Source organism: Geotrypetes seraphini, chromosome 2, assembly GCF_902459505.1.
Source record: "Geotrypetes seraphini chromosome 2, aGeoSer1.1, whole genome shotgun sequence".
Classification (NCBI taxonomy): domain Eukaryota; kingdom Metazoa; phylum Chordata; class Amphibia; order Gymnophiona; family Dermophiidae; genus Geotrypetes; species Geotrypetes seraphini.
The window spans coordinates 147598120-147613865 of NC_047085.1; the positions used below are offsets into that span (position 1 = coordinate 147598120).

The 15746-nt window shown below is 46.6% G+C and overlaps 1 protein-coding gene across 3 annotated transcripts in view; it reads left to right on the forward strand.

Moving 5' to 3' along the window:
• Positions 1-2960: 2960 nt before the first annotated feature.
• LOC117355436 (myosin regulatory light chain 2, smooth muscle minor isoform) overlaps positions 2961-15746 on the forward strand; it is a 53128-nt gene continuing 40342 nt past the window's right edge. The window contains exon 1 of one of the 3 annotated variants that reach the window (XM_033933968.1): positions 2961-3075. The gene's annotated coding sequence lies outside the window, so the exon portion shown is untranslated. Of the gene's footprint in view, positions 3076-3265; positions 3397-15746 lie in introns of those variants that run through there. The other 2 variants (XM_033933967.1, XM_033933969.1) reach the window with 2 other exon arrangements.

A 15746-nucleotide genomic window follows, 5' to 3' on the forward strand; every position in this document is an offset into this window, starting at 1 on the left:
ATTCACGAATACAGGATGTCTGGTGCGATACTCGGAGAGACCCCTCAGGAAAGACACCTGGGAGTACCGGTCGACATGTCGATGAAGCCGTCAGCGCAATGTGCGGTGGTGGCGAAAAGGGAGACAGTTTCAAAGTTTTCAAAGTTTTTATTAACATTTGATGAATCGCCTATTTGAATTGCTAAGCGATGAACAACATTTAATAAAAGCATGAGTCATATAACAACAAACAAACTAACAAAAATTCTTCAATAAAATACGGACGTGAGACGAAAGGAAAGGAGGAAAAGTTACAATTTTGTCTTAGAAGAAATAAACAATCAAGGCAAAAACAAAAGGAAACTGAGGGGGTTAAAACTAGAGCATATTTTGTAATAAGATTAAATGTTAAAAGCATCTTTAAAAAGATAAGATTTTAGTGATTTTTTAAAAAGTATAATATCTAGAATGCTAGGAAAATTTCTGGGGAGAACACTGCCACCTTGTCCTACAGAAAGCTGCCAAGCGTCCACAGTGCTAAGCAGAATGCTCTCCTCCAACCAGTTGATCGACTACTATGTCTGGACAAGAGACCAGCATCCCTGCACTTAGCGACCCTCACAATGAGCTCCCCAGCTTTAAAGACTGGCATCTGTTGTCAGGATCACTCACGTGGAGATGTGGAGTGGCACTCCCTGGGATAGAGTCTGTCTCCAGCTTCCAGTTCAGACTGCACCACACCTCTGACATCCAAGTTAGGAGCATCTGCAATGCATCTGTTTGTGTTGACCAATGGGATAAGAGTGCATCCTGGAGAGGGCGTAAATGCGCCCTCATTCAGGGGATGTCTATTGTTGCTGCCTCTGACCCCAGTACTTTCTAGTAATGTCAAGCCATCAGGGCTGGTCTGTCCCAAAACTGTCTGATGCATGAGCTTCACTCTGCAGACTTCAGAGAGAAAAACTTTGTTGTCCGTGTTGAAAAGGACTCCCAGATACCCCAGGGACTGTATTGGCTTCAGGAGGCTTTTTCGGACATTTATGACCCAACCCAATCCAACCTCTGCAGCAGATGGACCATGCGCTCCACTACTGTCCTCCCCTCAAATTCGGATGGAGCTCATATCAGCCAATCATCCAGGTATGGATGCACTTGTATCCCTTCCTTGTGGAGGTGAGCTGCTACTACAACCATCACCTTGGTGAGTATTTGTGGCGCCAGCCCACTCCCTCCTGTCTAACACCCAATTCCCTGCCACCCCCCCCCCCAATCCAATTGGCAGGGACCCACTGTCACCCACCCCCCACCACCCCCAAGAAAAGGAGGGATGCCCATTCCCTCATGCCGCTGGGTCCCTTCGATCCCTTGACACACCAAACACCCCTGAAATCCCAAACACCACCTAACACTCCCTGAACATCCCCTGTACCTTTTAAAGAAGACCGGCAAGAGGGATGCTCAGTCCCACCTCTTCCAAAATTGCAGGCCTTCCTTCCCCTTCCCGGTCCATCCTGGGGAGGGGCCTAAGGCCCTGATTGGCCCAGATACCTAAGGCCCCTCCAATAAAGGGCCATACGTGCCTAGCCCAATCAGGGCATTAGGCCTCCTTTCCAGTGCATTCTGGGATGCACTGAGAGTGGCCTAAGACTCTGATTGGCCAGATACCAAAGGATGTGCTGTGATCAGTTTACAGGCCTACATTTCAGGCATGTCATGGCTCTGCAGGGGTGTCAAATGTTGGTCCTCGAGGGCCACAATCCAGTCAGGTTTTCCCCAATGAATATGCATGAGATCTATTTGTATGCACTGCTTTCATTGTATGCTAATAATCTCATGTATATTCATTGGGGAAATCCTGAAAACCCGATTGGATTGCAGCCCTCGAAGATCAACATTTAACACCCCTGCTCTAGGGAGATGTATAGGGATGCTTAAACTCGCCCAAAGCCACTCCTGGGCGAAACCACGCCCACACCCAGCCTTGGGCAAACTTAAGTGTCCCTAAGCATTTCCCTAGACCAGGGGTAGGCAATTCCGGTCCTCGAGAGCCGGAGCTAGGTCAGGTTTTCAGGATATCCACAATAAATATGCATGAGATAGATTTGCATCTCAAGGAGGCAGTGCATGCAAATCCATCTCATACATATTCATGGTGGAGATCCTGAAAACCTCACCTGGCTCCGGCTCTTGAGGACCAGAATTGCCTATCCCTGCCCTAGACCCGCAACAAATGCCTAGTTTAGGCATCCTTCCAAAGGAGAACAGGCAGACTGGATGGACTATTTAGCCTTTATTTGCCATCATGTTTCTCTTTACTACAAAACGATTGGCTGCCAGAAGGCAGTAGGACACCTACCACTGCCTACAATCGGGACACCTGTTTGTAGAATCAGCCCCTTAGTATGCATTTCTTTTTTTAACTATGCAGGCATCTGGTGAGGGGATTAGGTGAAGAGGTACGTTTTTATTGCATTCCTAAAGTTCAGAAGCCCTTTGAGGGATCTGATCTTTACTTAGCCAAAAAAATCCTTATTACATTCCAAAAACATATTGATACAGAGGCCGTATCTTATCTACCACATTGTGTTAGGTTTAACTCTGTTCATGTTAGAACTTTTGCTTTTTCTTCATAATTGTTGTGATAACAATATTGTAATGCAAATTTTGATTTTTTTGCACTGTTTTTTTGTATAAACCTTTTTCCTTTTCTCAATAAAAATACAAAGACTAAAAAAGAAAATTGCTCCTCTAACAAGAATAGGAAAATATCTTAGATGATATCTTAGATGATATTAGTAATCTCAAGTTCACCAAAAAGAGTTTCACCAGGAGAAAAAGGGTAATAAAAAGACTAATAAATGTATGTTATTCAAACAGAAACATTTAGTAACTGTGAAACAAAACGTAGCGACTGTTAAGTTAACAGGAAGACTTTCAAAACCATTGCGCCTGCGCAAGTCCAGATGACGTGCAGGAAACCATCTCTCCCGTTCCCATACAAGGAGAGGTCTGCGTCGGTGAGCCACGCGTCACCAACGAGGAATGTAAGGATAGGGCGTAACAATCCAGCCGCAGAACAACTCCGGGGGAGAAGGGGTAAGTTTATGGCACTGAAGTGGGGCCGATGTGTGTTTTTTTTTAGTTCTTTACCTGATTTTTCAGATTGGTATACGGTTTGAACTGTCTAAATAAACATTTTTTTAGAGCGTGAGAAACAGAGGTAATTATGTCTAACATGCTCTCCGCCCGCTCCCCCCACAATGTGGTCTTAGTCTTTCCCAGGGCATGCGCTTCTGGATCCGGAAGTCGGCGCGGGGCGCAGCTTCCTGTCTTAGAGCAATCGGAGAGTTGTGAGCTGATTCGCGGGCGTGTTACTGGTGGTTTTGTCAGTCTCGTGAGTGTTTAGTACCGCAGCGGGTGAGTGGGGTTTGGGTTTCTTTGTGCTTTACCGGAACGGGGGACAAGTCATTCCCGCTCGCTTTCTCTATCCGGAGAAGTGAAGGTCTTTTAGGGCGCGTAGGGGAAATGGGGGCTGTGCAGTTTTACAGTGTCTAGTGGAAAGGGCTGGGCAGGAAGTGGTATCCCCGCGAGAGCAAAGTACTCGCATGGGTGTTTTTTTTTTAATCTGATAAAGCTCATATTATGGTTATGGGTGTATTCGCGAGGATCATTTTTGTGCTGTGCCAAAAACCCCGTTTGGTGTCCTTCGGAAAAACTGGTTTACTGGGCCTAGTGACACGTTAAGTACTCAAGATATTTCTAACAAATACGCTCAGAGAATACCCATGGGTTGCAATCGCTTAGTTTGGACGTCTTCAAAATGTGTAATTCCCAGACAAAGTTGCTAACTACTAACATAGATATTGGATAGAAGTAGATGAGGCTGTAAAAGATGTTTATGAAATTCTAGAGGGGAGAGGCGATTCCTGTTCCTGAGGATGTGGTCAAGGTGACCAGCATAGCAGAGATCCAGGATTTGATATCTTCCTGGAGGAAAAATCCATTAAAAAATTAGCTAGGTTGACTTGGAATAGCCATTATTTATACTGGGTCCATGGGGAAGTTTGTAAGGATATTTAGGTAGCATATCAAATCCCATTCCCATTATCCACATAACATGTTTTTTTTAATGCCATTGTGCTGGGCAAGGATAGCAGTAAACTCTGAAGGTTGATACTTTTTGGGTATCCCTGAGAGAAAAATACAGGTTTTAGTATAGTTAAAAGAATGCTCTAATTAAATTGGAGACCAGAAAGCTGTATAATTAATATCAGTGGTGAATGGGAAATAAATATTCCACCACAATTTGTTAGAATAATATCCTACAAGAAACCAAAAAGGCTGGGATGATAAAGTGTGGAGAAAGACCTCAGTGATACTTTGCACAAAAAAAATCTTTTAGAATAACATCTACAGTTTAAGCAAGGGAAAATATCACCTGTCAAACTCCACTGCCTCCTCCAGCTGTGTTCAAAACTGTCAATAATTTTCAAAGTGCAAAAATATATCATCAAATTCCACAATATTTCAAGAAGCATAGAGAACATAAAATGTACTTAGCTTGTAGAAGGTAGATCACCTTCCTAGAGTGTCCTAGACAAAAACACGCTTCCTTTTTGAAAATAATGAAATGGCTGAGGTAATCCTTTCTTTCAACTCTACCAAAGACACTCAAACTTTATCAAATTAGATTCCCAACAAGGGACTCTGTTTTGCTTATGCTGCATCAGGGGAACCTGTGAAAACATTTCCAAAACAAATTCTCATTCATTAATTTCAACAAGTGGTGACTAGGAAGCATAAATCTGTCAAACATCTCTTTATTGGGCTAACACAGTACTTCTGTGACTGGCTCTTCAGATCTAGGTTTACTAGTTGAAATGAGCCTGCAGTTCAGCAGCTAATACCTTTTTCTTATACTGTTATCACCTTAAGCTGCTTTAACTTCTTTTAAGTACATTAAGAGGGTATCTGTTTTTAGTACTTAGGTTTTATAAACCACCACCTAAAGATACATCAGACTAATGACCTTGCCTAAGACTTGTCAGTATCTTACTGCGAGATGTAAAATATTTATTTAGAAAATGTACTTACAATGAAAAATTGAGTAATTCTTGTGTGGATTTTTTGATTATTTCTCTATTTTTGTACTTTTCTTTGCTCCTCCCCTTAATATCTCCCAGCATTTTTCATACCCTCTCCAGCCTGGACTCTCCTAGTGTTAACTGTAGCAGTTCTTTCTAGCCAATCTGGGTGTTGCAGGTGTTCATTTGGGTGTTAGACCACAGATTTTGGGTGCTAAGGTGCTTGTAATTTTTCTATCTTTGTAACCTTGTAGTTGAGATGATTGTTCTATCTCAAGAAGATTGAGTGTTTGGAATGCCATTGGTAGATGACTACTATTGTCTGTCGTTTATGTTTCAAGATATCTATTTTTACATTGTAAATCGTTTAGAAATTTAGCGTTTTTATCAAATTTTATTAAAACTTGAAACTCAAAATGCGGCTTGATAGTCAACAAGCAAACACGCATGTCATTATTTATCATCTGCAGTCGTTCTTTTTTAAAAAAATTTCTGTCAAGAGCTGAAAATCCAAGTTCGCAAAGATAAGATCCCAAAAGTAACAAAGCCTTGATTGCTTTGTTACTCAAGTTAGAATAACTACTGTTTAAAAATAAAACAAAATTACTTGCCATTAATTTTCAAGAATGTATGTCTGAGCAGTGGTAGCCTTAAGCATACAGATGTTCATAACATTGACAGACTCTTATGTACACGGCGTACATGTCATCTATTCTAGTGTATACTTATGAAGGGAATTTTTAAAATTAAAGTAAAATTCTGGAATCTCTCATGGCACACCACTGTGCCTTGGCACACAGTTTGAGAGACAGTGGTTGAAAGGAAAGAAATTATCAGGTAAGATTGTTTTTCCATAAGACTTAATAATGGGTGGTGGTAAGAATTGGAATTAATACTCACTGCATCAAAATGTCACTTATCAGTGTGTGAATGTGTTTCATTATGATGACCAAATGAAAGTAAATACACTTATAGTAGCAGTATGCAGCTATTATAATTAACTGTGTAATGATTTACAGATGAAGATACACTTGGACAATAGTTTCAAGTTTATGGCATTGCTGTATGACGATAGAAAAGGAACTCTATACCAGTTACATTGTGTTTTATTGTGATATAGACATGCGTGATACTATCACAAACATGCTCACTTTGAATTAACTACATAATAGTGAATATGTTCTGCTGATTAGGGTAGACAATTTAGCTACTGTACAGATGTTTATACAGTAGACAAAACAAGACAGTATTAAATGTAAGCAGTTGTACAACGTTTCATTCAACTTTTTGAAGTTGACATGCACTGCTAAAATTAACTAGTTTGTTTTCAGGTCTATTATAAATTTCACATTGGTTTTCACTAGTTACATATTATGCTCAGGTTTTAAAAAATATTTTTAGGGTTTCCCACAATTATGTATTGGTCCAGTATTATCTAGGCTTTTGTCATCCAGTTTTTATCTAGTCTTCTCATTATGTAAATACTTTGTTCAAGCTTTTGGTTGATGCTAAAACTTCTTGTTAGGCAAGTGTTGGTGGAGTAAGACCTTGGAGAAGAGAGCAAGATCAAATTGAATAGGATAATTTTTTATTGTTTTTACTTATTTTGATAGCTATGTTTTGTTTATTACTGTATATACTTTAATATAAACCAAGGTAATCTTTCTCTCCCCCCCCCCCAGGAGGAAAAAAGGTTGACTCGAATATAAACTGAGGTTAGAAATCTGGGTATGTGAGTGTTGTTTGTCAGGGATCATGCCACAAGTAATAACAAATTTTTCAGTTGGGGCTATTTCGATTTCAAAAAAGCTGAAGGAAAGCTGACAAATATTTTCCTACTTGGGGCCACAACACCAACTAAAGTTTCTGGACTTCTATTCCCGCCATAACACCTGGCTTCAGTCACACACATTCAGAAAACAGGGGGGAAAAGCCCTTTTCAAATACAAACCCACAACTAAAAGTACTGTTGAACACAAACGAAACCCTAATATGCCAGACTCTGCATACAGTACACCACAAGAGAAATAGAAAGAAATGCATTTTTATCCCAGGACAAGCAGGCATGATATTCTCACATGTGGGTGACGTCATCTACGGAGCCCCGATGCGGAAGCATTTTCAAGCAAACTTGATTGAAGATTTAAGTTTGCTCTGCTGCTCCACGCATGCGTGCCTTCCTGCTCCACTAGGGGTCGCATCCCCTCGTGGTCTCCAGTTTAAAAATTTTCCGCTGAGCCTAGAAGTCGTGTTTTTTCAGGCTCTGCCCCAACTGCCTTCTAGCACCGCGATTTTTCTTGTTTTTCATCGTTTAAGTCGCTGTGCGAGAATTTTTTCTTCTTCAACTTGATTCCTGCTTCGTTTGACCGACCCGGAGGCTTCCGGGTCCCCGTGGCTGCGTGGCTACTCGAGCCGCGGCCACTTTCGATTCTATGTCCCGGCCTTTGACCGGCTTTAAAAAGTGCACCCGGTGCGAGCGGCTTCTTTCCATCACAGACCCACTTCGCCGGTGCATCCTCTGCCTGGGGGCCGCTCATCCAACCGACTCCTGTCCCCAGTGCGCTACTTTCCAGAACCGGGCCCTCCGTCAAAGGAAAGCCCGCATGGCGGATCTTTTCGCCCCAGACCAACCTTCTACTTCGGCCTCGGCCCCGGCCTTGACCTCGGCCCCGAATACCTCGGCATCGCCTCGAGACTCGACTCCGAAGTCCTCGGGACAACAGAAAGCCTCGGCTCCGGGTAAGTCCCCTCTTCCCTCTTCAGGTTCTGTACCAGCGAAGAAACCAACCTCGGGGACACCGGCGAAGCATGGCGGAAGTCCCATGCTTACAGCCCCGACGAAGCCCTCCAAGCCTTCGGGCCGTGCCTCCACCACACGGGAATACTCTGATACGAGGTCGCCCCCGGTGGAGTGCACCGAGGCAGGGGACATGCCTTCGATGCTGTCCGTGCCCGTCTTCCAGGACTTACTCCGAGCAATGATCTCGTCAGAGCTGTCCGCTGCAATGGCCCATCTACAACCGGCCTCTGCCTCGACCTCGACCCCGCATGTGCCAGACCAGCCTGAGCCTCGCGTCGAGCCACCTCGGGGAAAAGTGCGCAAACTTCGCCGCATCTCATCCTCCTCCGACTCCTCGCCGAGGCACCCGAGGCGCTGTCCCTCCACAGACCGCCACAGGGCAAAACGTCGGGCTAAACCAACAGAAACCTCGAACCGCCGTACCTCTAAGAAGGCCCGGGGTTCCCCCACTCTACGAGGCCGTTCACCTACACCTCGTATGGGACCGCTGAAGGTAGCAAAGTTATCACTCTCCAACCCACGCATCCTCCGAACTCCCCCTCGGACCGGGGCTCCGATCCGAGGTTTCGGGCTTTCACCAAGGGAGTCCGGGTCGAGGTCACCGATTCGACATCGATCGGTACCCCGAACCCCGGCATCGCCCCCGAGGGGCTCCTCGAGACGTCGGAGATCCACGACCCCGGAACACTTTCACAGTACTTCCCCGGTCTCGGAGCTTGGATCGGAGCAGGAACCTCGCTACTCGAGGGAAGCCTCCCCTTCCTTCTCCACCCGACGGAGGTCTCGTTCACCGACCCCCCCACGGGACCTCGGGAACATCCCGATCATCCTTCTCACGCTTTGTCCAGGACATGGGCCACGCTTTGAATTTAGACCTCCAGTCCGACTCCAGATACTCTAAAGAGTACCTAGCGGAACTGGATATGCCATCACTACCCAGAGAGTCCCTTCGCTTACCGCCTAACCCGATACTCCAACAGGCTCTCTTCAGGAACCTGGAGACCCCCTATATGGTCACGGCCGTGCCCTCCAAAATGGAGGCCAAGTACCGTACAGTACCCTTTCCGGGATTTGAACAACCACAGCTCTCCCACCAGTCGCTGTTAGTAGAATCCTCCTTAAAGAAGGCTCACCCCTCCCGGGACTCAGCGGCGGTCCCCCCAGGCCGAGAAGGCCGAACCCTAGACAAGTTCGGCAGGAGACTATATCAAAATGCGATGATGGCCTCTAGGGTGCAAAGCTACACCTTCACCTTCACATCCTACCTCAAACACCTCATTGGACTACTGAGAGCCTTTGAGACTGACCTACCGGCCTCCCGCCAAGGAGCCTTTAGCCTACTTTTGGAATCCCTCTCCAACCTACGCCTCCATCTATTCCACGCGGCCTACGATGGCTTCGAACTCTCCTCCAGAGAGGCAGCTTTTGCTATCGCCATGCGCCGACTAGCTTGGCTGCGCCTGGTCGACATGGACCCCAACTTACAGGACTGGTTGGCTAACCTCCCCTGCGTGGGAAAAGAACTGTTCGATGACACTATCGAGGCGGCTACAAAACGCCTCTCCGAACACGAACGCTCGTTTGCCTCCCTCGTCCGACAAAAGCCCAAACCGCCCGCATCCAGGCCGTATAGGGCCCCTCCGCGCCGCTACCCACAAAAATCCACTCCTGCCTTCTCGCGGCCTCCACCCAGGCGTCCGCAAGCCCACCACCGGGCCATGCCCAAGTCCCAACCGCCTGCGACTACCAAACCATCCCCGTCCTTTTGACGGGATACGCGGAAGGGGGCGGGCCCACTCCGCCATAGTCCCAGGCCTCCTTCCCATCGGGGGTCGCCTCAAAGCCTTTTACCCTCGCTGGGAACAAGTCACATCGGACGCATGGGTCCTTGGCGTGATCTCATCAGGATACTCTCTCAACTTTCGGGCCATTCCTCCAGACAACCCCCCAAGGAATTGCCCACCCAACCGGACACAGCTACCCCTGCTCCTATCCGAGGCTCGAGACCTGCTTTGCCTCAGGGCAGTGGAGGAGGTTCCCCCCGACCAACGGGGGAAGGGCTTCTACTCCCGTTACTTCCTGGTACCGAAAAAAACGGGAGACCTACGCCCAATACTAGACTTGAGACGCCTCAACAAATTCCTAGTACGGGAAAAATTTTGGATGCTTTCCCTACCGACCCTCTACCCCCTGATCGACGAGGGCGACTGGCTCTGCTCCCTCGATCTGAAAGAGGTGTACACACATGTCCCAGTACACCCCGCTCACCGCAAGTTCTTGCGTTTTCAGGTGGGGGACTGGCACCTACAATACCGAGTCCTCCCCTTCGGCCTAGCATCATCACCTCGGGTCTTCACCAAGTGCCTCGTGGTGGTCGCAGCAACCTTACGTTCCCAGGGCCTCCAGGTATTCCCCTACCTGGACGACTGGCTGATCAAAGCCCCGTCCAGGGAAGGGGTTATCTCAGCGGCCCAACAGACTATTACCTACCTACCTACAAAGTCTGGGGTTCGAAATAAACTTCCCAAAATCCCAACTACGCCCCTCGCAGTCCCTACAGTTCATCGTGGCCACGCTGGATACGGTTCGCCTCCGTTCCTTCCTCCCCCCTCCGCGCCTAGAGGCGTTAGTAAGTCTGAGTCGAAGGATCTCTTTGCTGACCTCAGTATCAGCTCGACAGATGATGACTCTCCTAGGGCACATGGCCTCCACCGTCCATGTCACACCCTTCGCCCGCCTCCATCTGAGAATCCCTCAATGGACCCTGGCCTCTCAATGGCGTCAAGACCGGGACCCGATCGACCGTCCCGTGACAGTGACTCCTTCCTTGCAGAGATCGCTCCGCTGGTGGGCCGACTCTTCAAATCTTTCCAAAGGTTTACTCTTCCTCGCCCCTCATCACAGCAAGGTACTCACCACGGACTCGTCAGAGTACGCTTGGGGAGCCCATCTGGACGGCCTACGCACGCAGGGGATGTGGTCAGCGGAAGACCGCCGCTGTCACATCAACGTGCTAGAGCTCCGGGCCATCTATCTCGCAGCTGTAGCATTTCAACATCTGCTCCACGACCGGGTTGTCCTCATCCGAACCGACAACCAGGTTGCAATGTACTATGTAAACAAACAAGGAGGAACAGGGTCTTGGTCCCTCTGTCGGGAAGCCCTGCGCCTCTGGAAATGGGCAATCTCCAACAACACCTTCCTTCGAGCGGTGTACATACAAGGAGAACAAAACTGCCTGGCGGACAGACTCAGCCGCCTCCTCCAGCCACACGAGTGGTCACTGCACTCTCAAACCCTACGACAGGTGTTCAAACAGTGGGGGACACCTCAAATAGATCTGTTCGCATCCCCCCACAATCACAAACTGCCTCTCTTCTGCTCCCGGATGTACTCCCCGGACCGACTTGAGGCCGACGCCTTCCTCCTAGACTGGGAGGGAAGGTTCCTGTACGCGTTTCCGCCGTTTCCTCTGATCCTGCGGACACTTGTCCACCTGAAAACAGTACAAGCCACCCTGATCCTGATTGCTCCTCGCTGGCCACGCCAGCCTTGGTTTTCCCTTCTACTTCAACTCAGTGTCAGAGATCCTCTGCCTCTGTTTCCCTCTCTACTGTCACAAGGTCAGGGTTCGCTGTTACATCCCAATCTTCAATCTCTTCATCTGAATGCTTGGTTTCTTTCCCCCCGACTGCTCTCCCCGTGTCTCAATCAGTCAAGGAGATATTGGAGGCCTCTAGAAAGACCTCGACGAGAGCCTGCTACTCCCAAAAGTGGACCAGATTCTCAACCTGGTGCTCCGCCCACAGCCAGGACCCGGTGTCGGTCCCCGTCCCTCTGGTCCTTGACTATTTACTTCAATTATCTCATTCCGGCCTAAAGACCAACTCCATTCGAGTACACCTCAGTGCGATTGCGGCCTTTCATCAGCCCCTGGAAGGGAAAGCCCTCTCGCTCCATCCCTTAGTCTCTCGCTTCATGAAGGGTCTTCTGAATGTCCACCCTCCTCTCAAACCCCCTCCGGTGGTTTGGGACCTTAACGTGGTTCTGGCTCAACTAATGAAACCTCCATTTGAGCCCCTAGACAAATGCCATCCAAAATTCCTCACTTGGAAGGTAATTTTCCTGCTCGCGCTCACTTCCGCCCGGCGGGTTAGTGAGTTACAAGCTCTGGTAGCGGACCCACCCTTCACGGTATTCCATCACGACAAGGTGGTACTCCGCACCCATCCAAAGTTCTTGCCTAAAGTAGTGTCTGATTTTCACCTCAATCAGTCCATTGTCTTGCCTGTATTTTTTCCCAAGCCCCACTCTCACCCCGGAGAGGTGGCGCTCCATACTCTTGACTGTAAGAGAGCGTTGGCCTTCTACCTCCAACGCACTCAGTCACACCGGAAAGTCCCACAATTGTTTTTGTCCTTCGACCCAAACCGGTTAGGTCACCCAGTCTCCAAGCGCACCTTGTCCAACTGGTTGGCCGATTGCATCTCCTTCTGCTACGCTCAGGCTGGTCTCACGCTGCATGGTCGAGTAACGAGACACAAGGTCCGAGCGATGGCAGCCTCCGTAGCGTTCCTCAGGTCCACACCTATTGAGGAAATCTGCAAGGCTGCCACGTGGTCTTCGGTTCATACTTTCACCTCCCACTACTGTCTGGACTCACTGTCCAGGAGCGATGGCCGGTTCGGCCAATTGGTTTTGCGAAATCTATTTGCTTAAATTGCCAACTTCCCTCCATCCCTTTTCAGTTAGCTTGGAGGTCACCCACATGTGAGAATATCATGCCTGCTTGTCCTGGGATAAAGCACAGTTACTTACTGTAACAGGTGTTATCCAGGGACAGCAGGCATATATTCTCACAAACCGCCCACCTCCCCGAGGTTGGCTTCTTTGCTAGTTAAGTGAACTGGAGACCACGAGGGGATGCGACCCCTAGTGGAGCAGGAAGGCACGCATGCGTGGAGCAGCAGAGCAAACTTAAATCTTCAATCAAGTTTGCTTGAAAATGCTTCCGCATCGGGGCTCCGTAGATGACGTCACCCACATGTGAGAATATATGCCTGCTGTCCCTGGATAACACCTGTTACGGTAAGTAACTGTGCTTTTCCTGAACAGTCCAAAAATATAAAAATAACAGATGTAAATTTTAAATTGACATGTTTCAATCACTAAATTGAAAATCATTTTTCCGACCTTTCATCTGGCAAATTTTTTTTTTCTCATCTTGTTCCATCTGTGCTCTTAACGCTGTTTCTAAGGCTTCCTTATGCATTTGCTGTTTCTTTCCTTTTCTTTGATACTGATTTTCATATTAGGTTTTCTGCCTCCATCTTAAATGTTTCCTACTCTTTCCCTTCCCTCTGTCCATGTGCCATCTCCTTCCTCTCCCCCTCCATCCATGTGCCCCCATTCTTCTCTCTGCCCCTCCCATTCAGCATCTCTCTCTTCTTCCTCCCTCCCTCCCTCCCCCCCCTCCCTGGTTCCACTAAGGGCTTCTTCTATTAAACTGCACTAGGAGTTTCTAGCACGGGGAGCCGCGCTACTCCCGAGGCTTATAGAGTTCCTATGAGCGTCGGGAGCAGCACGGGCCATTCAGCAAGGCTCTCTGCACTAAAAACTGCTAGCGCAGTTTAATAGAAGAGGGGGTATGTGTTCTTCCACCCATTTCTGAAGTCCCCTTTCCCCCTGAAAGCTACAAAGAGGTCACCAGCTTGGGAGTAATTCTCTTGTACTGTCCGTGGCCTCCTCTGCACTGTTCCTTTGCTGTGGTCCACCCAAGAAGAAACAGGAAGTTGCTTCAAAGAGGGATGGATTGCAACAAAAGAAAAGTACAGAAGAGGCCACCAGCAACGCTGGAGAATCAAAGAACAGTGGCTTAGGCACTCCTGTCCTCCACTATCTTTTCCCCCTTGTCCCTGACCAACATTGCACTTACAGGCCCAATGCTTTGGAAACCGTCGCCGACACTCAAGTCCCTTCAGCTCAGCACAGAGAGCTGGTGTCTGCTTCTAGAGCTTCGGGACTGTAAATTTGATGTTGGTCTGGGGCAGGGAAGGAGCGGGTAGTGGAGGATAGCAGTGCCGGTCATCTGGGGGGAGGATAGCATTGCCGGTTATCGGGTGGGGAGGGGATGAAAAAAGCACCGTGGACACCCCACCCCCTTTTTGGGGCCCAAAAGTCTTTATATATACATGGTATATATGTTATTGTGAGCCGCTTAGGCTTTTAAGTAAATTTTTATAAATTTTTAAATAAATAAAATGTACATATGGCAATAAAAATCAAATGTTTATATCTCTCATCACATGAGGCTTACATAATTAACAACTTGAGGATGTTCCATGAACATACCATATATAGTTTATCTGCTATTCACTTTGTGTCATATTTATGTTTGTTTGTTTTTTAGTTGTTTACCTATCAGCCGATGGCAGCCTGAGGGCAAAACGTGGTCACGTTGGGCAATCTTGTTTCTATATTGAATATGCTTTGGATCTTCATTTTTGGTGTTATTCTTTCTCCTTTGGAACTATAGTACCTACATTTTTTTTGTTCTGTGTCAACAACAAAGTTTCCACAAAAACACTATGCCACGATCAAAGGAACTTCCAGAAGAGATGAGGAAAAAAGTTGTTGAACAATATCAATCTGGAAAAGGGTATAAAGCTATATCTAAAGCTCTGGGACTCCACCGAACCACAGTGAGAGCCATTATCTCCAAATGGAAAAGCCTTGGAACAGTGGTGAATCGTCCCAGGAGTGGTCGGCCTGCCAAAATCACTCCAAAGGTGCACCAACTCCTCCTTCAGGAAGTCACAAAACATCCAATAAAAACATCCAAAGAACTACAGGCCTCTCTAGCCTTAGCTAAGGTCAGTGTTCATGACTCTACAATAAGAAAGACACTGGGCAAAAATAGGATTCATGGGAGTGTAACATGGCAGAAACCACTGCTATCCAGGAGTAACAAAAATGCTCATCTCACATTTGAAGAAACTCACCTGGTTGATTCCCTTTTGCAACAATCATTTGATTATGTGGGTGAGGCTGAGTCTCAGTCGACACAGTAGTCTATCCTCTGTTACAACAAGTATTTGTTTAGCGTTCTTTCCTAATTCTTTAATTTTAACTAAACCATTTGGTATTCTGGAAGTGCAGTATATCAAGTTTAATAGACATAAAATATTGAAGGAACCATAAATTCTGCATTTTACCTGAAAACTTTAAAGAGAATTCTGTTCATCTGTCTGTGATGTAAAGCTGAAGCATAACTGGATTATGCAGCAAGACAATGATCCAAAACACAAAAGCGTCTTATATGAATGAACAAGGAGAAACAGAATTCATGTTTTGGAATGACCTGCAAAGAAGTTGGCTAAGGTCCTGCAACAGTGATATGAAAGACTAATATCAAACTGTGGGAATTATCTGGTTGCAATTGCTGATAAAGATGGTGAAAGCAGTTACTTTTTCACAGGGGTGTTATGGGTGTTTGCTAACTTTATTCCTTAATTGAAGGAATTTAAAAACTGTTTACCTGAGTTTTTCCTTAGTCTCATTTAGTATTACACTGACTGGCTTCTGATCTGTAATAAACAAAATGAGACATATATAGTAATAAAGGAAATCAGGAGGGGGCTAAATGTTGTCACATCACTGAATGCTGGTTTCTCATGCACAGTGAAGAGGTAATTCTATAAGTGGGTGCCTTCTGTAAGACGTCCCAATGCTAAATGAGATCCTTTTTCTCTGAAGGCATTTTTTGTGGTTTATAAGTCAGCATTTGAAGAAAAGAATCTGCTTAATCATGTTTGCTGTTGTATTCTTGCAATTTATTAGTTGGCATTTGAAGGGAAAAAGTTCTTTAATTATATAGATTTTAT